At 48.5% G+C, this 24,205-nt stretch overlaps 1 protein-coding gene and 1 pseudogene across 5 annotated transcripts in view; one reads left to right on the top strand and one right to left on the bottom strand.

The window, feature by feature from the left end:
- ASTN2 (astrotactin 2) overlaps positions 1-24,205 on the top strand; it is a 749,503-nt gene that overhangs the window by 674,495 nt on the left and 50,803 nt on the right. The gene's annotated exons all lie outside the window — the stretch shown is intronic.
- On the bottom strand, positions 2,939-3,353 carry LOC307111038 (ubiquitin-conjugating enzyme E2 A-like; annotated as a pseudogene). Its single transcript has one exon. The product of its transcript is annotated as a ubiquitin-conjugating enzyme E2 A-like (transcript).

Below are 24,205 nucleotides of genomic sequence, written 5' to 3'. Positions count from 1 at the left end.
ACAGGTGGGCCATTTCAGGGAAAGACCTACCACCATCATGTCTAAGATACCCATACCCTGTGTCAGTTTTAGATGATACACACTTTGTGTGCGTGTGTGTGGGAAAGGGTGACGGTCATAGGTGAGTTGGTTGATGAGACATGGAGGGCTCTCGTTACCTCCCTTGTCCTCCCCCCATTATCTAGAGGCACTCCATGTTCATGCAGATAACTGCTCCCCAGATAGTGCACGTTCCTCAGAACGTCTGCCTCCGTGCAAGTTGCAGGGTTGATTCATCACAGAGGACTCTGGTGTTAGCCATGACGTGCCCCTGGAGAGTTTTGAGTGCAACCCCCTTAATTTACAAAGAAGTCCCTTTTGGCAGCTTCTTCCCAAGAGCTTCTGCGGGGAATTTGACGTTGCTAACCCATTCCCCATTCTCTCTGTCGCGTTCTAATGGGGGAAACCACAGGGAAGGGGCCAGTCATGCCCTCCAGGTCACGCTGGCCTTGTGGGGGGCAGTGACAAAGTCTGCCCTCCAGGTCCTCATCGGTGCTTGTGCACAGAGCCCCGTGGCTCAGCGGAAGGTGCCAACAGGATCCTCAGAAGTGTCCTCTCGCAGTCACAGATGGTTCTGGGGCCAGCGGGTCTGTCAGCGGGTCCCACCAAGGAGCCGGGAAGCTTCTATCAGCTCCAAATTCACATGCGAGAAAAACAAAATTCCATCATAATGTTGACCATCTGTGGATGAGGGTGACTTTTCAAGAGAGGCCACTGGAAAGGGGGACGAGGAAAGCAAAGACTTTCGTCTTAAGGGAACAGGATCGGAAAGGGATCGCTGGTTCAGCTCGGCAGCATAGGATGTGGCATAGTGTATGCTAGTCTACCTTGTTCAGCTTCTGTTTTTTATGCAATTTCCAGCTTCTTTGTTTTTTAAAAAAATCTTATTTTATTGTGGTAAGAAGAGTTATCATGAGCTCTGCCCTCTTAGCAAGACTTTAAGTGCACAATACAGTGTTGTTAACTATAACTCCTTATTGTACAGCAGATCTCTGGGCCTTATTCATCTTGCAAAACTGAAACTTCAGGCCTCTTTATCTGTAACTTCCCCTTTTCCCTTCCGCCAGCCCCTGGAAACCACCGTTCCACTCTCTGTGTCTATGCGTTTGACTATTTTGGGCACTGCACATAAGTGGAATTATGCGGTATTTGTTCTTCTGTGACTGGCTGCTTCCCCTTATCATAATGTCCTCAAGGTGCATCCATGTTGTCACATTGCCAAATTCCTTTGTCTGTACATAATGCCTCATTGTATGTATATTCTACAGTTTCTTTATCCATTTATCTGGTGATGGACATTTCGGTTGTTTCAATATCTTGGCTATTGTGAATCAAAGCCACAATGAGATATCACCTCACACATGTTAGAATGGAGATTACCAAAGGAACACAAGACAACAAGTGGAGAAATCAGAACTCTTGTACATTGTTAGTGCGAATGTAAAATGGTGCAGCTGCTGTAGGAAACAGTATGGAGGCTCCTCAAAAAATGAGAAATAGAACTACCATATGATCCAACAGTTCCATTTCAGGATCTCCAAGAAATAGTAGCAATCCTATGTCCTCTTAAGCTTCCTTTTCCTTTATGACAATCTGTTTCAAAACTATGCCATAATCAGCTGAAGAATATGTCAGTCTTCTTTTATGCTATAATCCCAGAACCCATGACTATGAAGAACTTCCTTCATTTCCTTCAAATCTTTTCTATGCACCAAAAAACAGTATGGGATGGTCCTTAGAATGCACATTTAGTTGAGCTAATAGTCAATCTAAATTAGCTTCAAAAAGGCAATATTACCAACACATATACTATATGGCCTTTTTGTACATTTAAAATATAAACACGAAGTTTATTTCAAAAATAATATTCTTAAAACAGCAGTTTGATGAATGGCACTGATGAAGGTCTTTAAGAGCTTCAAAATGTTACCCCCTTTTTTTCCCTCTTGAATCTATAACTTGGCTTGGTTCATACTTTTCTAATTATTCTTAAAGTTGACAATGAGCTTGTATTGCTCTCAATGATCTTCAGCCCAAAATAATAAACATACTAACTTGAATTGATCTGAATTGAAAACAACTTATTAACTTAAAGTGATAGGACTTATTAGGCTCCTTTATAGACAGCGGATCTTAGAGATCTTATAAACCACTAAAAGTTGCCCTCGCTGGTTTGGCTCAGTGGATGAACCACGTCAGCCAAGTCTTTTCTTATACTAGTAGTATTGCAATCATTTTGTTAAAAATAGTATCCCAGTCATCCAAGCTATGCAGAAGCACCATGTGTATAACAACTCATTTCAACAGCTTCTTGTAAACTATGGTAACAGCATACTGCCCCAAAGCTGGAGGTGAGATGCGACAGAAAAGGAATTAAGTATTAGTAAATTTTGCTTGTAACCCAGGTACAGTAATTTGATCTTGTAGAGGATTATTTTTGTTTTGTTTTTTATTTTTTATTTGATGTTCAAGGAGCGGTAGAAAGGGTAGGAAAAACTCAGTGAGGGAAGGTGGAAACAGCACAGTACTTTGCTTTTAATGACGCTGAGGAATAGGAAGGTGACAACCACATCAGTATACACTGAGTGGCCAGATTATTATGATCTCTGAACGCATAATAATCTGGCCACTCAGTGTACTTCTCTTAAGTACCTCATTTATTTGATATCAAAGATACTATAAATCGTGCACCTGATCAGTTTTCCCCTTTGCACTAGCTGATAGAAAGCTCAGGGCGAATAGGTGGTTGATCTCCAGTAAAAGTCTAGAATACTTTTGGTACCCATTTGAGATACAAATACACTGAGTGGCCAGATTATTATGCATTCAGAGATCATAATAATCTGGCCTCTCAGTGTATATTTTTCCTATGCCTTGCCTCTTCTTTTGCTCACCCAAGTCAACAATCGCACCAGTTCTGTTCTACCTTCGCAGAAACACAGCTTCCATATTCCCGCTTGTTCTGGTGTAGCTGGGAGGCCTGGCTACTTGCTGGACTATTGGGATTGGGCTCATCCAGTAGACACAGTAAGGATGTAGAAATGGGAGACGCATCCTAAGGTGGACTCCAGGGGTTCTGAAGTATGCCCAGACATATACTACCATCTGCACAGACATGCGGATGAAACATCTCAGAGACAAATGTAACCGTAGGTGGTTTATTTGGATAGTCCTCAGTGAATTCTATTATAAACTTACATGTTCCATCCTCAAATGGGGTCCCTTCTGGCCCCCAAATAACCGCATTCCAAACCATAGGTTGTTCTTGGATGGAGCCCCACTAACTCTGGCTAGAGGACCTCCTGTAATCTCTTGAAGTCCAGTCATCTGCCATTCAAAGGATAGGGTCACCTAGAAAAACCATGCCTAAAACAGAAGTAGAGTGACAGAATGCATAGAGCTCACAGTGTCTCATCTATTATGGATCCCGTGTGTGTGTGTGTGTGTGTGTGTGTGTGTGTGTGTGTGTGTGTGTGCGCTGTTTATATATCCAAGCAACAATGACTGTAAGCATATATACCAACATGCTATCCTAAGTTGTTGGTGTGTATGTGTGTTAGGTCTGGCAGATTTCTATTTCCATCTTTTTTCTTAAATTTCCTGTAACGAACACTTTATTTTTTATAATGAGAAAAACATTTTAAATTATGTTTAGTAGAATTAAATTTCATGATGGAAAAGGACATTGCACGTTTATTATAGAATGGGAATGCAGAAACAGGAACACATCACTCAGAGCTCTACCAGTATGAGATGATCAGAATATCTGGCATATTTCCTTCCCAGACAATGCATATTCTTTATATAATGGAGAACATAATTTTTAAAAATTCCTACCTCTTTTATTACATTGTGAAAGCCAAGTCTTCCCTTATAGTATTGCAAACATTTTAGTGTCTGTTTAGTGTTTTATAGCCCAGATTTTATTTACCTTTTCTCCAGTGTTAACATTTTAAATTTCTCACTTGCTTTGGAGACTGCTCAAATAAACACGGGTCTTTGCCTGTTAGACACAAATAATCTTTTATGAAAAGTCTGGTAACTGAAGGAATCCTGGAACTACTGGAAAAGATGTGCTTCTCTGGCAGAGCCTGGAGGCCAGTCTCTTCTTCCGTTTTGCTTCTTTTCTTTTTGAAAGTCTTCTCTCTTCCTGAGCTGCCTCTGAGGCTAGTGCGTCCCATGTCCCGTGTGGCACCCTGCACGCAGATCAGGGAGCCACCTACAAGCTGGACAATCGCACCCCCAGGGGAACTCACCCGGAGGCCAACGCCGGGGCCCAAGCGGTTGGCTTGGGTGGCGAAAACAATTTGACCACAGGCCCCGAGTTTTTCCCTCTTAATGTGTTATTTCATTCACTCTCAGCTCTCTGGGGATCCGGGCTTCCTAGAGGATTAAGCCATGAAATCTACAGATAATCAAGGGAAAGGTGCAGGAAATCATTTTACCTTTCTTAGCACATTTCTTTCCGTAGAAGATACATACAGACAGATGTGGCAGTGTCCTCTCCTCCTTACTTTTCAAGCCTATGATCTGGGGCAGGATCTAATGAACGGTGAATTTCCCACCAGACATGAATAGAAATTTAGATTATAACTGGAACACCTGAGAGCCACGAGCTTTCTTGGAAATAAATCCACTGTGGAGAGAGGAACGCTTAGGGATGGAGAGGGAAAGGGATATTTCACTGCTGGTCATTGACTGGAAAAACCAGCCTCAAGTAGCTGAGGCTCAAATGCTGTATTTCATCCTATCGAGAAGCCACTTTATTTTAAGTGCCATTAAGAAAGAAAAGAAAATGCTGCCCACGGAACTATACACCAATGCTTTCTTACCTATTAAATGTTTAGACGTATTAGAAGAGTTTATTTATTCTGATTATATTTTTACAGTACATCACTCCTGTGATATAAAAGTAAAATACGTGTTCACATATTCATGAAACTTCTTCATGTCCATCTTCTGCCTGCCTTTTCTGATTCACTTTTTGACTCAGGGTCATTGAATTCTGGGTTTTTCCACATACCATTGTCTCTTTAATAGCCAAAGGATTGGTTATGCTCTATTTCTCCCCCACCCCCTCCCCCATAGTTTTTTTTAAAACAGTTTTATTGAGATATAATGTACACACTATACAATTTGCATGTTTAAAGTGTATCATTTTATAGCTTTTAGTACATTCATAGAGTTGTAACTATCATGACAATCAATTTTAGGACATTTCCGCCCCCATGAGCCTCCACTCTTACAGTCCTCGCATTTCTCCAGTCCTAAACTAACACTAATCTTTCTGTATGGATTTGTCCATTCTGGACATTTCATAGAAACGGAATCTTGCACTAGGTGGTCTTGTGTATCTGGCTTGTTTCATTTAGCATCATGTTTTCATGGTTCATCCATGTGGTAGCATGTATCAATACATCACTCATTTTTATTATTGCATTTTTAAAAAGAAGACTCCATTGTTATCTCTGGAATTTTCCTTTAAATTCTAATGTTGGCACTTCTATCATCTTACCAGTAGTTGTCAGAGAAGGCTGTCAGACAACAGCTGGGACTCATGTTCCTTCCACGATTAGTTCTTGAGTAGTGTGTGCCCTGAAACACCAAGTATCCAGCTGACCCACCAGGAATGGCATCCAGGCTCACACAGGTGCACACAGTGAAGGCTACTGCCTGGCTGGCGGAAACCATTCCTGCCTTAGCATCACTTGTAGGACGCGTCTCAATGTCAGCGCTATTGGAAGTATTTCAGAATTGATAAAGCATGGATTGAAGGGATAGTAGAAGTCACAAGTCAAACACCAGAACCAGAGCATAAATCCCCACAGGACCACGGTTCTCTGTTCTTGGGCGAGGATCACCTGGAGAATGTTTTTCAATGTGAAGTCACAGGTCACAACACGGAAGATCCCTTTCCAATAGGGCTGGCTTTGTAACAGGATCTATCTACTTTTTCCTTTCTCTCTTCTCCTTCTTCCCTTCTTTTATCTCCCTTCCTCCCTCCCTCCCTTCCTTCCTTCCTTCCTCCCTCCCTCCCTCCCTCCCTCCCTCCCTCCCTCCCTCCCTCCCTTCCTTCCTTCCTTCCTTCCTCTCTCTCTCTCTTTCTTTTCTTTCTTCCTTTCTTTATTTCTCTTAGAAGCTAATCCAGAATTGACAACCACAGCTCTGGCTCATTCCTGACAGGTTAGTCTGAGGCAGCCTAAGCACCAGGAGGCATCGTCACAGAATGACGCCAGGAGTGAAGTTGGAACATACAGATCTGGTTTCCAGTCCTGACGTGGCCACCTAGAGGTCTTGTGATCGTGGGCAGGTTATTAAGCTTCTTTGAGCCTCCGTTCCCTGCTCTGTAAAATGATAGCAGCCTAGAAGGGTTGCTGTGGTCACTCTGTGAAATCACACCTGAGTGCCTGGTGTTTACAGATGATACCTCTCCCAGTCCCAGCTGCCCTGGCTCTGGCGTTCTCTGGCTGTGATCACCACCTCCACTCTCAGTACCTATGACTTAAAATTTGACTTTTTGATTCTATACCAGTATCCTGTTTCCCATGTGGCAGTTGCCCCAGCTCTTCTGATTCTGTGATAGCAAAAGAGTTCTCTGATCTTACCCATCTCCTGTGGCAGGTTCTGTTTTGAAGATTATAGTCTATTAGGTAAGCAGACGAGGATACGGACAAATGCAAAACAGCATGATACGTGTTTTCATGGGAGAGAGTGGAAGAATGGGAACAAAGATTGTGCCCCTACCCCAGGCTAGGGGATGAGTGAGGGCAAGAAGGTGTCACTGCTTATGTTAATAAATAGTTATTGAACAAAGGCTACACTTTTTCTTCACCCTTCATCTGGGCATGATTTTCTGGTTTTATGAAAGCTGTGCATTCATTCATATCCTCTGTAGTGGTTGTTGCATGCCATGTGCTGTCCTAGATGCTGGGTATTCAACGGACAAAAGAGAATTGGTCTCCTTCATTGGGGGTGGGGCTTGTCAAATGCAGCTGAGAGATAAGCCAACATCCATACATAGACAGTCACATTGTGACAGGTTCTGTGAAGGGAACAATCAGATGTTCTGAAAAGGAATATCAGGAGAACCCTGATGGAGTTGACAGAGAAGGGGTCATTCTCATGTTGAAAATAGCCTTCTGTTCTCTTTCCTAACTCTTGTATAACTCATTCATTTTTTAAAATGTATGCATTTTCTAATCACTTGTGCTGGGTCAGATTTGGATCTGAGCACCTGGGATACAGATAGCAGACTAGGCTCACCAGGAAATTAAAGACCTGGGTCGGGAGGCTTATTAAAAAGTCACAATGACCGGTTTTTCTTTTTTCCAAACTTAAAATTTACTTTCCTATCTCTCGTCACACCATCCCACACAGCAGATATCATGATTATCCTCATATTGCAGATAAGGAAAGAGAGGCTTCTAGAGTTTTACATGATGTGATGCCCATGCGTGTAGGAGGTGCATGTACGCAGCCTGAGCCTTTGGATGCCTTGTCCCTTGTGTGAATGAAACTAGCACCACATAAGAGTGGTCAACTATGGATTAGAGAAGAAGGGGTGCAGAGGGCTGTGGAGGGGTTTGGATCAAGAGGGGCTTCCTAGGGAAGATGGCATTGAGCTGGGCCTGGGAAGTGAAGAGGATTTCAGTGAGAGGGATGATGCTGGTGGCAGGCAAGGGGACAGGGCGACGTGGTTTGCCAGGTTGAGGGAACAGCTCAGGCAGAAGCAGAGGTGTAAAACTGCAAGCTCCATTTGGGGATGAACCCCAGAAGGGATGGCTTGTGGAGAGAGGGGGTCTGGAGTACTGGTTGGGTCTGCACTGGTTAGGGTGACTCTAAAGAGCTTCAGTCTTTTTCTGAGGCCTCTGGTGAACAATGAAGGGCTTTTCAGCGAGGGAATTGTATGGGGAGAGCTTTGCTTAGGGCCGGCACCCTAAGCAGGATAAAGGATAAAGGAGCGAAAAAGCTCCCTTGGCACCTTGGGAATTCTGTTCTTCCTTCGACCACTGCTTTAATAAATGCACTGTGCTCACTGTCCTGGGCTAACATTATCACTCAGGTACAAGGACCAATGGTAGAATTGAGATGAATAGCTTTGGGATAGAGGTTTTAATCTCATGCTTGATTTAACATGTTACGGTGGCCATCGAGGTCGGAAACTGTCGGTGGTATTTAGCCTCTCTGGCTGGACATGGGTGGAGGAGGTGAGGAAATCCCACCCCCTGAGCTGCGAGGCCGTCTGCCCTGTGCTCTGCTGCTTCCTCCTACTTCACACCCTCCGCCTCCTCCCTACGCTCGGTCTGGAGGGCCCCAAACAGGGGCAGGAGCTACACCACATATTGTCCACATGTGTTGCAGTCATTGCTCTCTTAGTTCTCCACATCTTGGCGCTCATGCCAGTTTGGAAGTTGAAGTGTTTGGAGAAGTCACCTGGGGATCTCTGAGCAGAAGCAGGCACATGTCCACAGAGAGGCCTGCAACCTTGGCCAAGGAGCCCACTTTCCTGTAGAAATTGTCTAGGTCTAGGGGGCTCCCATCCTAACAGACTGGAGAGTTGCTAACCACGCTTCAAAATTGTATGGGGTGCCCTGGCCAGTGTTACTCAGTTGGTTGGGCGTTGTCCCATGCATCAAGCGATGGATCCCCAGTTCAATTCCCAGTCAGGGCATATGCCCAAGTTGCAGGCTCAATCACCAGTAGGGGGCGTGCAGGAGGCGGCCGATCTATGTTTCTCTCATTTCTCTCTCTCTCTCTCTCTCTCTCTCTCTCTCTCTCTCTCTCTCTCTCTCTCTCTCTCTCTCTCTCTCCAATAAAAACATATTTTTAAAAAATTGTATGGGGCCTTCACAGCTCTCAAAGTGATTCTGCAAGTGTTATTTCCCTTTAAGCTCAGAAAGCCTCAGAGAAGTAGGAGTTTTCATGCCTGCTTGACAGATAAAGAAACTGAGCCCCAGAGAGTCCAAGGGTCATTCAACTAGCACAGCAGGAAATCTGGGACTGGAACTTATGTCCTCATGCTCTAAACATAGAGCTTTTCCATGACACCATGCTGCTCGCAGAGACGGCACACGGCGGCGGGTGGAGGCGGGGAGAGGCCTTCTGGCACCTCACGGAAGGGAACTGTGACCACATTTTCCCATGGAAACACTTTCCCCCATGGTGGTTGAGATCCATGGCTGGAATAGTAAAGCTCTGTGTCTCAGCAGCGCCCTTGCCTTCCAGTCGACGTTGTTACGTTTTATGTAGCACCTACCCGGCAAGACGATAACAAAGTAAAAAGACATTTTCCCCTCCTATGGTGAGTAATGCAGACGTTTGCAGAAGTCACTCAACTATAGGAACCTCAGCCCTAGCTGGTTTGGCTCAGTGGCTAGAACATTGACCGGAGAACAGAAAGATCCTGGTTTTGATTCCGGTCAAGGGCATGTACCTTGGTTGCAGGCTCTATTCCTGGCCCTGGTCGGGGTTGCATATCTCCTACATCAGTGTTTCTCTCTGTGTGTCTCTCGCCCTCCCTTCCACTCTCTAAAAATCAATGGAGGAATACCCTCCGGTGAGGATTAACAGAAAATAAATTTAAAAAAGGAACCTCAGTCTTTCCCCACCGGGAATCACTTTCTTTTCCTTTCGCCAGGCTGTGCAAACCCATATTAGAAATATCCTGTAGGTGAAACAGGGAAGCAGCACCCACAGTGCCTCAAGTTTAGAGTGAGCAGCCCTTAGTCCAAATCTAAGCATCTAAGCTCTGTGAATTTCTGAAAACATGTTGGCCTTCCTCTCCTTGCTAAAAATCCAACCAGCACCGGCCAGGAATATATTGCACGCGTCGGCTGCCCCGAGACAATGCGTTCCCCGCGGAACTCCGCTCCGACTCTCCGCCTGCCTGGCGGAGGGCTGGTTCTCGTTATGGGAGGCTTTTGAAACAGCAAAGTAATAATTTGTGAAGTAAGGCCCATGAACTGCTTGGTTTAGCAAATTATGACTTTAGAAAGTACTGTTTGAAGCAGGCGTCAAAGGCCTGGTTCATGAGGCAGTGCCTGTGTCTGCCCAAGCCAAGCCTGCCAGCCCATCCGAACCTCCTCTCTGACCCCTGCCTCCCCTGTGCTCATCCTCAGAGCCTCCCTGAAGGATCATCATTATCCAAATCACAAGGGCCTCCTATGACGTCGGGTCTACTGTGGTCCAAGGACTGTTAGGATCTTTCTGTGTAATTACTGCCCGCCTTCACAATTCTATAAGGAAGGCATCCCGACCTTGAATTTCAAAGCCAAGGAGACAGATTGCTCTCGGTTCTGACCCCAACACTGTTATTCACCATCTATGTGAGTTTAGACATGATCATTGACCTTGCACCTCCCTTACTCCAAGTGCAAAATGAGTAGAATAATTCTAAAGAGATCGTGTATGTAGAGCACCGGGCACAGTGCCCGGCCTGGGGCTATGGGCCGTGTTTTTCTCAGCATCATCTCCCCAGACCAAGCCCTGGAGTTCCTCTAGGCCCAAGCGTTATTTGAATAGGTGGAAGAAATGGCATCCAGAGGGGGCAGGTGAGTCACAGAGGAAGTCAGCGCACAGCCCAAGTCCAATCCCAGGTTCCTTCCTTTCGCTGACCCAGGAGTCAGCGAGTCCCTCCTCCCCTGCAGGACCTGGCTGTCTCCAGGAGGCAGATGGAAACCTTGGGGCAATGAAGAAAGTCAGCACCTCTTCACAGGGTGGAAATTGCTCTAAAGGGGCCATGGGGCTTCTCCCGCCTGCCTCTCAGAGCCTTGTGGATGGCAGCCCCTTCCTGCCCTCTTCCCACCTTCTACCAACTTGATACCAATCCCGTTCTGCTCTTGGCTGCCAGACGCTGGTCTAGAACATGCGTGCTCGCAGCCCAGGGCCGTGTTCCGGTTTGTGTATAGGATGGCGCTGGCAGGCCTGCGTCTGGGTGGGAAAATCCCTCCTAACACCTCCATCTGCTCTGGCTTCTCACCTCAACAACAGAATCCCAGGTGACACCCAGTCCCCGGGTACACTTGAAGGGGAAGGGGAGTGACCATTGGAAATATGGCTTGGGATAGGAAGAATTGGATTTGAGTCCGACAGCTCGGCTTGCCAGTCCCTCACCAATGGAAGGGCGTCGGGGCTCTTTCTTTACCTCCCCGGGCCTCAGGTGTGAATTGGGAACCGCAGTCCAGCCTGGCTAGACTCTGGGTGTTTTGTGCGGAACAATGAGTTAGGCCATCGATGCATCCTTACTGAGCACCTACTATGCACCAAACACTAGCCGAGTAGCTGAGGAGACAGCACTGAGCAAAACAAAGCCCTTCCCATCTTGGAGCTGGGAGCAGCGATGATAAAGAACATGTGGACAATGTAAGGCCAGAGAGTGGGATGAGCTTGAAAGGAAGAAAACAGCAAGTATATGCATGGAGGTTGGGGCCGGCGTTTCAGTGAAGGTGACTCAGAGTGGGATCAGCAAGGGGAGAGCAGAGGGGCTGTGGCTACAGGAGTCATGGGGCCCCGGGTCCCTTAGGTCTCAACGGACCGTGGTAAGGAGGGGCTGGACATGAAATGCCATGTACACTGTACAGTCCTAGCCCAGCGTGGGCACCCTGGCCAGCTGTCTCCTTTGCACGGCAATGCCGTACGGGCTGGCAGGGACTCCCAGCTTCAGTGTTTCCATCTGGGAAAGGAAACCCTGGACAGAGGATGCTCCGGCTCCCCTCGGCTGTGCGTCCTGCAGGCTCAGCTGTGGGCACTGCCCGACCTGTGGGCATGAGATCAGTGTGATTCGGGCTGTGCACTGGAGACCTGTGGGTCCCTGTGGCTTCTCACCTCAACAACAGAATTCCGGGTGACACCCAGTCCTTACACTCAGGTACCTGTAAAGGGGAGGCGATAATCCCACCCTGCCTGCCCCCAAGGTCATTGTTTGGATCAAGTGAGAGAGAGTTCTTTGTAAAGGTGAGTGAGCTGTGCAACTTAGAGGGATTACTTATGTACACACAGACACGCACACATGTATTTGTGTGCTTATGTGTGCATATATAAATGCGTGTGTAATATATATAAAAAATATATATGTAAAGCTGTAAACTCGCGGGGCTAAGTATGAATTAGAAGCTTATACGCCATGTGCACTCATGCAGGGTAACCTAACGCATGTATTAAACAGTAGGAAAAACTGACCCGCCGAATTTTCCAAGCTTAAAAACGCTTTCATAGCTTTCATCGTGGATTGAAGAGAGAGCTTGTTTCCCTTTCTCTATTTAAAGGAAAATTTCAGTGTAAATGGGGAAGCCAGGGAGTCCTTTTGCTAGAGAGTGAAAATAAAAGCTGTATGTGTGTGGGAGGGATCGATGGGGGCGATTTGGATGAAAACAGTCATGAAAATTGCCCCGGTCAAGGGCTCAAGGGCATCCATTTCTGGTGGAGGCTCTTCCGGCCTCCGAGCATCTCCAGAAAGTTGCCTCTGCCTGTGGGATTCAGGTGGCACCCAGGCTATCCCTCACCCAGGCTGTGGGAATGGGACCTTTGGCGGTCTTGGTGTTTGGTCCAAAGCTGAGGAGGGAAGAGCGCAGCATCCACACTTTGGGCCCAGGGTCTGTCCCTCTGCCCGGGGCACTCGGTGAGGCCATGCAGCGTGGAATGAGGAGAGGCACTCGCCAGCCCTCAGGAAAGCCACGCTGTGTGCGGTGACGGCCAGGCACCCTCTGTTCTTCACCTGGCAGGGCGGTTCTCAGTGTCCACCCTCTCGCTCTCTGCATCCTCTGCCTCAGTCTCTCCAGCTTCTGCTTTTGTCTTGCTATTGTCCATTCTCTTTTTAGATAATATCCTCCCTCCCTCCCTCCCTCCCTCCCTCCCTCCCTCCCTCCCTCCCTCCCTCCCTCCCTCTCTATTTCTCAATCTTAGTCTCCTTCTATCTCTGTTTCTCTAAGTTTTAATCTCTACCCTTCTCTCTCTCTCTCTCTCTCTCTCTCTCTCTCTCTCTCTCTCTCTCTCTCTCTCTCTCTCTCTCCCCCTACTTTCCTCTTTCTTTCTCTGTTCCTTTTTGTGTATTTCTACTTCAGTTTCTCTGTCTCTGAGTATTTCCTGGTCATAGTTCTTTCTAACTCTGTCCTCCTTTATTTCTCTCCCTCTCTCCCCACCCATTTGGAAATCTACCTCTCTTTGCCACCTCCCAGGTCCCACCTCCTTCTCAATGATTCATCTCAGCCTGGTGGAATGGTGTCGCTTGCACGATCAGAAAACCTGACTCATTTTGCCAACCTTCTCTCCACCCTGAGAACTCCCGGCTGGAGGCCTGGGCACAGGGATGGGCCGAGGAGGGGTGTGCCTTCGTGCGTGTGTGTGTGTGTGTGTGTGTGTGTGTGTGTGTGTGTGTGCATGTGCCAGTCTGGTGTGCAAGTGGGTCGGGCAGTGGAATGGCCTCAGGGTCTCATTGTCATCCCCTCTGGTGCCTTGGGGCAGGGGGTCCTCAGGAGCTACCTTTGATGGGTTCGGGTCAGATTTGGGTTTGAAGCTTGGTCCCACCCTAGGGGAGAAGAAGACAGACAAAGGGAGGCTCCCTTGTCTACTGAAGATATCTCCGCTCTCTGCTAACCACAGGCCTCGAGGCTTATCTTTAGCAAAGGGAGGGAAGCTGTGGGCATTCAGCAGTTTTTAATCTCCGGGCCATTCTGGTTTGGGAGGGGCATGAGGTGTTCCGTTCCCAAGGATAATTCACTTTTCCTGGATTGTTGAATTTCTCCTCTCTTCTCACCCCATAGTGTGGAGAGATGGATGTACACACAGACACGCACACATGTATTTGTGTGCTTATGTGTGCATATATAAATGTGTGTGTAATATATATAAAAAATATATATGTAAAGCTGTAAACTCGCGGGGCTAAGTATGAATTAGAAGCTAGAACGGAACACCTCATGCCCCTCCCAAACCAGAACGGCCCGGAGATTAAAAACTGCTGAATGCCCACAGCTTCCCTCCCTTTGCTAAAGGTAAGCCTTGAGGCCTGTGGTTAGCAGAGAGCAGAGATATCTTCAGTAGACAAGGGAGCCCCCTCCTCCCTCATTCATCAGTGGATCTTAATGAACAGCTACTGTGCCCAGGACTGCTTCATGAATCAGTGTTTTTCGTAACAACAGTAATAAGAAGAGTAAGGCTGCCATTGATTGAACGTTGACCATGGGCCAAGCCCTGTGCTAAGCGCTGCGTACATTGCCTAAATCAGTTCTCAACCCGATTCCAGGGGTTACGTTCCAAAGGGCATTTTCACACCCATTGTGCAGATGAAGAGAATGAGGCTTCCGGGAGATTAAGGAACTTGCTTAGAAGAGTCATTTAGCAAAGCCAGGATTTACACTCGGGACTGAGCAAAATACTACCTTTGCCACGGTTTTCTCCACACGTGGGATTTGATCCTGGTGTCTGAATAAATGTAGGTATGGATCAGGGAGCTTGTGGAGGGCTCAGTAGAGGTGCGTGTCTCATGAGCACCGCAGGGGTGGCTGTCGGTCTGTGCTGGTCCTTTTGGGCACAGAGGCTGGGACAGGAGGCTGGAGCACACGGCCCAGCCGAGACCCGACAAGGGGTCAGGAAATGCAGGCTCGAGCCCAGTTGCCTCATCGGGGGGGACACATCCCTCTCCCCATCTTCAGTTTTGCCTCCTGTAAAAAGGGCATTTGTACCCCCATCTCATCCTGCCGACCTCACCAAGCACTTATAAAGCTTACATGCAACGAGAAGGCGAGGGCATGAATTATAAGCTATAAAGGGCTTGGCAAAAGGAGAGGCTGTAGGAAGCGAAAGGCCATCCTCATTGTCAAGAGAGGACTTGGGCAGCCAGCGTGGACGCTGAGATGAGGCTGCAGAGGTCTCTGCTGGGCAGAAATGCCAGGGTTGGTTAGAGATCAAGAAGCAATATTATTGATGAGGGAAAAATAATTTCCTGGAGTGTGGGGGTCTGGCAGCTAGACGAAGAACCCCAAGAGGCTAAGGCTGAGGGAGCAAAGGGACAGGCAAATACAGAGAAAAGTCAGGAGGGTTACAATGTTGGGGTTAGTTGCAAGATCATGTCAGGCAGAGGCTGGGGGAGTGTTTGATGCACCTTCATTCGGTCACAGCCGTCTGCTTTGGCAGCGAGGTGAACACCTGTTCACAGAGTCTCCCCGGGAGGTGGGGGTGCAGCTCATGTCCCCAACTCTGCAGTCACTGCTCCTTCCCACTAGATCCGCTGGCCTCATGGGACACAGTGCAAAGGACAGTGTGCACAGAAACCCTAGCCCACCCCTGGCCTCCTGGGCTGACTTCCATCCAGAAAGGAAGCTTTGCTCGTTCATTGACTTGCTCATTCCACACGCCCAGTCCCAGGGCTCAGATGCTGAGGGAGGCACTGTGTAAGTCAGTGGTCGGCAAACTCATTAGTCAACAGAGTGGCAAACCGCAGCTCGAGAGCCGCATGTGGCTCGCGAGCCGCAGTTTGCCGACCACTGGTGTAGGTGATCTCAGGGCATTGGGTTAAGGACCATAGTGGTGGGAAGCAAGGACGCTGTGGGGATCCCCGGAGGGGCCTGACCCTCTGTGAATGGAAGGGTGGCCAAGGAAAGCTTTGGGAGGAAAGATTGGGTATGAGCAAAACTTAAGGGAAGAGCACAAGTTGTCTCAACAGGTTTCCAAATCCATCTCTCCAGCCTCCTCCTCCCTCATTCATCAGTGGATCTTAATGAGCAGCTACTGTGCCCACCACCCCCCCCCCTCCCACACACACACTCTGCTACACACTGGGGAGACCATGACACGCTGGACCACAGTGGACAGGCTCCTGGAGTCCTGGAGCTAACATTTTAGTAATTGGATGACAATAAAGAGGTAAAGAAGCAAACAGAGTAACCATAGGTTGTCACTGATGCCCAGAAGAAAAGTCCAGGAAGTGTTTGTAGTGGGTGGCCCAGGTCTGCTCTAGATTGGCTGGTGCGGGCTGAGGAGGTGGGACTTCAGCTGACGGGCAGAAAGAGAAGGCCGCCCTCCAGAGCTGAGGGGAATCTGGGAGCTCCAATCCCGTTCCTCTGCACTCAGCATCCTCATCCATCCCCCCAGCTCTTCCCTCCTGTCCTGTGCTGCAGAACTGCCTCTGTGTCACCTGTGGGTGTGTCTGTGCCTTTCCCTGGGGAGAGGTTCTTCATCCCCACACTCTGTGTGTCCTGGTGTGTTCTTAGCTCTGAACACCCACAAACCACAGTGCTCACAAAGCCTGGCCCCCCTCCCCCTTTCTAGCCCAGCAGCGCCCCTCTGACGTGTTCATTGCCTCACCTGGCTCCCTGTGGGTTTCCCTTCACAACCACTCCTTACGTGTGCAGCATGCTTCCCAGATTATAAACTGCTTTTGTATTTTTTATGGACTTAATTTAATTCACTCATCCCGACCCCTGGCAGAGTGGGACTGACAGAGACAAGGAGACCAAGGCCGTGGAGACAGAGCAATTAGGAAGCGCGTGTTGTGACAAAACCACAGGCCCTGGACTCGGATCAGCCTGGGTGCAAGGCCGCGCTGCGCGCTGCAGTAGCCGTGTGCTTGGCAGCCCGCCCGCCTCCCCGAGCCTCCCTTCTCCTCTTCACAAAAGGAGAGTCCTAAGCCCAGCTGCTCAGGTTATAGGCTGTTGCGTCACCATCTCAGCCAGAGGGCTCTCCGGCCCTCCCTCCGTCAGCACCCACGGCAGGCCGCTTGCACGGGGAGGGAGGCGCTGACTCAAGGGCCCAGCCCAGGGAACGCAGGACCTGCTAGAGGAACGGAGACCCTGATGAGAAGCACATTTTGTTCAGTTGGTTGTTTCCACTTCACAGTCGTGTAACACGTAGGATTGAGATTTTAAAAGAGGAAAGAAAAGAAGGAAAACCCTCCGTGGGTGAGTGCTGCGCCCGCAGTAAACACATTGGCCCTCAGAGAGGGACGGCAGGGGCAGGCCTTGGCTCTGGGTCCCCTTCCTCCTCCTCCGCAGTCCGGTCCCCAGGTCGGCTCTCCTCACACATGTTAGCAATACCCTCTCCGGCCAAATGTATCAGCATCATTTGTCCTCGGGACGGTGGGGATGACGAGGGCTTTTAATGGCCCTCATTTATCCAACTGTAGGAAAGGGCAGACTCTATTAGCCAAGTGCCTGTTAATGCTGAGGCTAGTATTATTGAATTCCGTATTAATAATAAGTTGCAGGACTCCGATGGGCCGCTCATTAAAACAACCACTACGGTTCTGCCCTGCTCAGCTGTGAGCCCCACAGGGAGGGAGGGGGCTGTGTGCTGTGTCCACAAGCGGTTCGTTTTCCCCCGGCACCTCCTGGGTGTGCAGTAACTATTTGCAGACTGTTTCAACAGCCCAGGGAGGTCCTAGATCTCAGTGAGGAAGGCACACCTATTTCTCTTTCTGTAAATGTCCTAAAGGCGGAGATCGGGCCTCTGCAGCAGGCCCCTCAGGGGCCATGCCCCCTCCTCTCGGCCCGTGGAGCATGCTGGGCCGCCTGTCCACAGCCAGGTGCTGCCAGTGGTACCGAACGCTTACTGCCAGCTTCTGCCCTGTGGCCTCGTGCAAGACTGAGCGGGCTCTGTACACCCATGAGTGAGCACAGCTAAAAAAAAAATACTGTGGGGAACTTTACCCTCCCGGGGAGGCTCTCAATCTGTGGTCATCAGGAATCAGGGGTACATGCCTCAGCTCCCCCACTTTCAGCCAAACAATCCTGGGAGACATCTCATTCACTTCCTAGAGGCCCCTGTGGGACAGAGCCCCTTCGCTCACAGAAGCAAACTTAAAACCTTTTGCACTCGGATGTCGAGTGTGACTCGACACGGTTAGCATTAGAATAAAGGAATCGAGAAAAACGCTAGCGAGTGCAAAGGGTTAATGACACTCCTCTCTGTGGACTTTCCCTCTTCCCCATCTCATTCTTCCCTTTCCCCATGCCTGCTTCTGAGAAGCACCTCCCAGATAAGCCATCTGCACACGAGCCCTTCTCTTAGGCTCTGATTTCCAGGGCCCCAAGACTGAGACATTCTTCTTCATGTTCCCAGCCATCAGCTCAGCTTACACTACGCAGTAAATACATACACTCCCTAGAAAAATATTTATGGGGAACCCATGGCGTACAGGCTCCACGGTGACCCTTTCTCCTGGGGTTTGAAGTGAAAGATACAGATAACGTTTTACTCCATCAATATACCCGAGAACAAGATACATTTAATGACAAGAGGTAAAGGAGGGAAAAGGGCCAGAGGGCGATAGGGTGTGGATGCGGTTGAGTAGCTGGAGTAGGCCCCGCTGAGGAAGTGCCATTTAAGCAGTGATCTGGAAGGAGCTCTCCAGGTTGGAGACCCTGGGGTAGGAACGTGCTTGGCATACTGGCATGGGGGACAAGGGCCAGTGTGGCTGGAGTGAGTAAGTGAGGAAGGGAACATGAGCAATGAGGCCAGAAGACGAGGCCACAGGAAGCAGGGCATTGGAAATATGCAGTGATTTTTATTCAAGAATGGACTCTTTGTGTGCCTTGCCCTGGGTAGTATTTTATGATGGGAAAGGCTCAGGTTTTGGAGTCTGACAGCTCTGGATTTAAAGTCAGCCTTGTTATTTAGATGGAGTGTGACCTTGGGCAACTTGCTTAAGACCTATAAACAATTTTTTTTTCATGTATAAAGTGGTAATCATAAAATTGACTTCATAGAACTTTTTTTTTTTATCCTCATCTGAGGACATGCTTAGAGAGAAGAAGAAGAAGAGAGAGAAAGAAACATCAATTGGTTACTTTCAATTTGTGCCCCTACCAGGGATAGAACCTGTAACACAGGTATGTGCCCTGACCAGGAATCAAACTGGCAACCTTTGGGTGCATGGGATGACACTCAACCAACTGAGCCATTGTAGCCAGGCAGAATTTGTATCTGGTAGAACTCCTATTTGCAAGTAACAGAAAACAAATGGAAACTGCCTTTGAGAGAAAAGGGGAAATATTCACACAATATTTAAAATATCCACGGGTATATCAAGGTTCAGACACACTGACCCAAGCCTTCAAGTGACATCATCGGGACCTGGTCTCCGTCCCAAGAGTTAGTCTGGTTGATCAGGCCTGGGTCACTTGTTTATTTCCTTTTGGCCTCTTGACACGGAATATCAGGCCACTGATCTCATGTCCATCTCTGGAGGAGGGAGGAGGCCTTAGCTACACATAAATCATATGGACTGAAATTGGGGGGGAGACCCCCCAGTGGAAAACTAGGGTGCTATTAGTAGAAACTAGGGTACTATTAGTGGAACCAACAGATGCCTACTTGAGGACTGGCCTGCGATGAGCCAGAGCCCCTCAGCACAGTGCCTGGCACCTAGGGGCTCTCAGCAGATGCTTGCTGGACCACTACCGCCTTTTGGAGGACTTCATTTTCTGACAGTCCCTTCTGCCCTATACCGTGGGAGTCCTATCCACTTTGGAAGGAGGCCACACAGGAGGCAGCCTGCCTCTCCTAAAAGCGTTCTAACGCCAGGATGCTATAGGTCAAGCACAGACTCTGCACCTCCGATGCCCGGGTTCTAGCCTTCACTCCACCATTTCTAGGGGATCTTGTTAGGCAGGTTGTTTAACCAACCTTGAACCTAATTCCTCTTTTGTAAAAGCTCAATGAACCGAATTCATTAGGTCGTATTGAATATTAATCAACATGGGTTGTTTTGAACATTTAAGCAAGACAATATAAGTAAAAATGTCAAACACTTTTGATACCGAATAGTAAACAAACATTTTCCCCTCTCTCCTTCCTCCCTCCCTTCCTTCCTTTCTAACTTCTTTTAAAATTTACTTCTTTTGGGGGACAAATTGATGGGACCTAGGGAGGAAGAGGTAGCAGTGTGCGGGACACTGAGATTGGGGAACCATCCATGTAGCGGGGATGCCGCATGTATTATTGATTCCTGGCTGGATTCTCTGAGGACCACCCACTTTCCAGATGAAGATCTTATCCCTAGATAAAATAGTTCATAAGTGGTGGAGCCTGGCTCCAAACAAACAAACAAAAACAAACAGGTTTCTTCTGCCCCACCCCCCAAATGCACCCCTTTGCCCTATGTTGCATGGTAACCCTGGCCTATCATGTTAAAGCAGCATCATGTATGGGAAGAAGAGTCCACTCCAGCTGATGGCGTGAGGTCCTCCAGGAGGCACTCTGTCTCAGAATGAATGCCTGCCTACATTTGCCCAAGCCAAGGAAAGGTGGGGAAACGCAGGGCCCTGCCCCTCCCTGGGCACCCGGCAGGGAGCAGCTGCAGGCTAGGAGAGGCCAGCCTGGGTGGCCTCTAAATCCCCTTGGTGTTTGCTGAAAAGAGTGTGGAGTCCTGAGTGGGGACCTTTCTCCCCACCTGGGCTGAATAGCTCCCGCCCCTTCCATTTTGGAATTTCTCGGCTGCTCTTCTCCCAACCTGTTTTCAGTTTGCTCTGGAGGCCAGCTCTGACTGCGACCTCAATCAGAGGCTGAGGCAGAGGGGACACGGAGAGAGAGAGGGAGAGGGAGCACCAAAGAGGAAGAGGGCTGAGGGAGTAATGAAAGGAGCAGGAGAGAGAGTGGAGGCAGGGGTGGGGCCTCTGGAAAAACGGCTCAGTGCTCCGTTGGGCTGGTTCGGGAGCTTCTGCAGAATCCTGGTCGACCCTTTCTGTGGATCGTAATGCGAGCGAGGCTCGAGGCTGAGTGGATGAAGAAACGTGTGGGGGTCTGGCCCCAGCCACTCGGGTTACAGCCCCAGAAGAGCCATAATGGGGAACAGGCACATTCCTACAGCGACTCCCAACTCCCTATCTGTTTTCAAGGAAAGGAAAACAGAGAAAGAATGTGAGTGTCTTGGACAGGCCTGGGTGAGGCTGGCTGCAGCAGCAGCCTTGGTCCAGGAGGGTTCGGCCATGACAGTGTGCCCGGGAGCAGGGGCAGGGGCAGCCCAGGCTGTGTCCTCGTGGAAGGGATGAGGATCTCAGAGGCCAGGAGCTGGTTACTCGGAAGCAAAGCCCTGGTTGGCGGGGAGTGGGGGGGGGGGTGCAGTGAGGGGGAGAAGGAGTGTGTGTGTATGTGTGTGTGTGCGCACGCACAACACTCCTGAACTCCCCTGTTTCTATCAGGGAAGGTGGCAGGGTTTTAGGATTCAAACTCTTCAAGCAATAAAACTTTTCAGCCAAGCTTTTTATTTTTAAAGTGTTTCCCCCCAACCCAAATAAAACACAAGCCGTCAGTATAGAAAACAGATTAACGTGGAGTTTGTCTGGTGGAAGGTCAGTGTGGGTAGAGGAGACAGACTTGGCCCCTCCCCCCACCTTGGCCATTCCTTCTCAGCCCTGAGTTCTAGATTTTCTAATTTGCAGACCGCTGTTAGACTAGGCTCCACATTGGAAACCGGCCGAACTCCTTCCGTCTCTCCTGGGCTTCGATCTTTCTCAAAGTGTCCAAGTTGGAGAAGCTAGCCGGGTGGCACCTGGTGCCTCGTACACTGCCCAGCGCATAGTGAATGCCCAGGAGCTGTGGCTCACACTCCTGCGGAATAAAGCTGGTCAGAACCTGAGGAGCCAGCGCTCCTGGGGCAGCTCCGGAAGCTCTTCAGTTCTCGGTGGCGACGCTGTCTCCTAGTTCGGCTGCTCTGCCTCATCTGGTGGGCCCTAGGCGTTGAGAGATCCAGCTTTGTTCCAAGTCTACCCCCACTCCGTGCGTGGCCATGGGCAGGCCCCTTTCCCTCTCGGGGCTTCAGTTTTGTCACCGGGCAAAGGAGTAGGTTGGATAAAAACAAAAATCTCTAAGGGTCCTTGTCTCTCTCTGGGTTATGACAGCAATAGTGACAGAAACAATACTGATATGCCAGGCTGGTCCCATGGTCCAAGAGTTCCCGGGTTCAGTTCCCAGTCAGGGCACATGCCTGGGTTGTGGGCTCAGTCCCCAATGAGGCTCGTGCAGGAGGCAGCCGATCAATGATTCTCTCCCGACATTGATGTTTCTCTCTCTCTCTCTCTCTCTCTTTCTCTCTCTCTCTCTCTCTCTCTCTCTCTCTCTCTCTCTCTCTACCCCTCTCTCTCTCTCTCTCAAAATTCAATAAAAACATTAAAAAAAACACACAAAAAAAACAATGCTGATAGTTGAAATATTTTTGAGCTCTTGCAGTTTACCAGACATCGTTCTGATTGGTTTCTAACAATGTACATGGTATTTTATATGATATTCCCCACAGCACTGCAGGTTAGTTGCTGTGATTATGCCCATTTCACATAGGAGAAAGCAGGGCCTGTCCGAGGCCCATTGTAAGTGGGGGTGGGCCAGGATTTAATCTTAGGCGGAGTAAATTCAGAGCCGAGCCTCTTCGCTGCTGCACTGTGTTACTGTCCATCGGCTGTACCACTGCCAGGGGCGGAGTACATTGTCCTGTGGAACCACATGTGTGTGTAGAATTGCACTGAAATACATTTGTGCATAGAGAAGCCCCAGGCCTCTTTTACCCCCCCTCCCCCCCGCTCCCCTAAGTGAGGGGGGCCAGGGAGGGGTTGCCTCATCCACCTGCCTCCATCTAGGCCGCGTTTAAACCTTCTGGAACAGAGTGCCAAGAAAAGCAATATTACAATTTACTTTATGGGTCTGTTCTTGTATTTAACAACTCTTCCCGTTGTCAGATTACAAGCTGTAGAAGGTCAGGGACCATTTCTTTTATTATTTTACTCCTCAAGCCCATAGAGCTAAGAGAGTGGCAGGAATTCAATGGCAAATTGAAGAGGATTGAGAAAGCTCGCTCTCTATAAACTTTCTCTAGGAGGCAGCATCGTATAAACGAAAAGGTGTGGCTTCGGCATTAGGAGGAAAAGGGGTTCAAATCTCAGCCCCATTTCTTCCTAAATTTGCAAGCGTAATCTCAGCTTTACAATGGAGACACTACCATTTACCTCATTATATGTGAGGATTAGATGGGGAAAAAAAAGTTACCACTAAAGGTCCGTTTTCTTCTTTTAAATGCTTTCCATTGGAAGGTCCTTATGTATAGTTAGTCCCAAACAGAACTGGGACCTACATGTCCTCAGAATGCCCTTGGACTGACTAGTTACATGCTCCGCATTATCCAGTTTCTTCCCTTGAACTGAACCTATAAACCGTAGAACTGTGCGCCAGCATTCATGGGGCTTTTGTCCATGGTCTAAATTACCCTGAAATGCATGGAAATATCTGAAAAGCTATGCCCATTTGAAAGTGAATGTCAACCATCTTTTGGCTTAAAGACAGCTCATTAATACAGGCCACAGCATACTGCATTCCCTCACAAAGGGCCAACTTTTCCAGTGGCTATCTGGGAACAAATTGAAAAGCACACAGACATGGATCCAAGCTCAGAGAAAACAAATGTAAGCAGCCAGACTGGGAATCCTAAGAAACCAAGAGAAACGAAGTCCCACTCCCTTCGGTGAATGATCCCATGTCCACCACCACCACCCACTCTCTCTCTCTTTTTTTCCACTTTTCATCCCCTGCGTTGCTCTGCATTGGTACCTATTGGAAGAGGCATGTTGTTGGTTTATGAAAGGCACTGACACAAGAGGCCTCCAGGAGAAATAGGGGATGAGAACGTCTGCGATGAGAAAAGGGTTTCATTTACCTCTTTATTGTCTAGCAAGACCTCTGGTTCTGCACCGAGAGTTTCTTCCTAGACCCCGCTTTTCTTTCTAGACTCAAAACCCATAAAAGAGTTATTGGTCCCTGGTCACAGAAAGGAAAACTGAGACTTTAAGAGGTTAAGGGATTTGCAATAAAGGGTGGAAATAGAATTCGGTCCCGAGTCTGTCTGGCAAGAGCCGCTGAACTGGCCTGTGTCAGCCTGATCCAGACATGCGCTCCGGCATCTACAGATCAAGGCTGTGCACTGTACATCGTCGTTTTAAAAAGGGGGAAACAGAGGCCTGGCCGGAATGGCTCAGTGATTGAGCATCGACCAATGAACCAGGAGGTCATGGTTCGATTCCTGGTCAGGGCACATGCCCAGATTGCGGGTTCAGTCCCCAATGTGGGGGGTGTGCATGAGGCAGCCAATCAATGATTCTCTCATCATTGATGTTTCTCTCTCTCTCTCTCTCTCTTTCTTCCTCTCTGAAATCTATAAAAATATATTAAATAAATAATAAATAAAAATTGG

Source organism: Cnephaeus nilssonii (assembly GCF_951640355.1).
Source record: "Cnephaeus nilssonii genome assembly, chromosome: 14".
Classification (NCBI taxonomy): Eukaryota; Metazoa; Chordata; class Mammalia; order Chiroptera; family Vespertilionidae; genus Cnephaeus; species Cnephaeus nilssonii.
This window is presented reverse-complemented; position numbering and strand designations above follow the sequence as displayed.